The sequence below is a fragment of the Cebus imitator genome, unplaced genomic scaffold (assembly GCF_001604975.1).
Source record: "Cebus imitator isolate Cc_AM_T3 unplaced genomic scaffold, Cebus_imitator-1.0 Scaffold36, whole genome shotgun sequence".
Taxonomy (NCBI): domain Eukaryota; kingdom Metazoa; phylum Chordata; class Mammalia; order Primates; family Cebidae; genus Cebus; species Cebus imitator.
In genome coordinates, this window is record NW_016107351.1 from 517,137 (window position 1) to 518,343 (window position 1,207).

Genomic DNA, 1,207 nt, shown 5'->3' on the forward strand with positions numbered 1-1,207 from the left:
GTCCAGGGCCCGGGCACCCAGTGCTGACAGAGAACGGTGATGTCCAGGACCTGGGCACCCGGTGCTGAGCTGACGGAGAACGGTGATGTCCAGGGCCATCCTCCTTTTGGGCAATTCAGCCCTCCTGTCAGTGCTTCCACTGACCAACAACCCAGGGAAGCTGCCTCACATCTCCAAATGTAGCAGCAGCTGGAGCCGAAAGCTGTTCACCTTCTCAGGGCTACGGGGTTCTACACACTGAAGGTTCATGTGAAATAGAGGAACAGGAAATGGAGACTCTTCTCTTCCGATCCTCTTTATTTATTTTAGAGATGAGATCTCTCTATGTTGCCCAGGCTGGTCTCGAACTCTTGAGCTTGAGTGATCTTCCCACCTCAGCCTCCTCCAAAGTGCTGGGATTACAGGTGAGGGCCACACGTCCAGCCTTCTCTTCCGATTCCCTAAGGCTCAACAGATGCACGTCCCATCCACTGTTTCCTTGCCCAAAGGCCACTCTGCTTCTGCAGGTCCAGCCCCGCAGGGCCTAGTGGGTGTTCTTTTGTGAGAAGATGCATAGATCGTAGAAAAGAAAGACACGAGACATAAGAGAAGAATTCAGCTGGGCCGGGGACCACGGCTGCCAGCGTCGGAGTCAGCAGTGGCCCCGAATGCCAGGACGCACCGACATTTATTGTATACAGGGCGGGGGCAGGGCTGGAGAGTGACTCATCTGACATGATTGGCAGGGGTCGAGCAAATCACGTACTGACAATACAGGGGCCACGTGGGCACAGTTCAGGGGGTCACGTGGGTAGAGCACAGAGGGCCCCTCCCTCTCAGGTAGCCGCTGCAAGGAGGGGAGGCACCTGCGTCAGTGTCTTTCTATCTCTTATCAGACAGATCAAAGGCTTTTAGGATTCCTCTATTCTTACTTCTCACAGCTTCTAAGAACTTACAAGGGAGCATCGGGTGGGAAAGTGGAACATGAAGGTGGACAAGGATGGTGACCGTCGGAGCACAGCACCACGGAGAGGTGTTTAAGCCCCTGGATGTCTGCGGGCGGCCTGGCAGGGTCAGACCTTCCTCAAGAGCCGGCAGAGCAGAGTTTTCTCTGAACTCTGCAGTGAGAGGGAAACTCCCCCTCACGGCCTGTTAAGCAGTGGGCACCTCCCGAGATGCTGGCCTTACTGCAAGGCCTTCCTGCTAAGTAACGGGCGCCTTCCCGGGC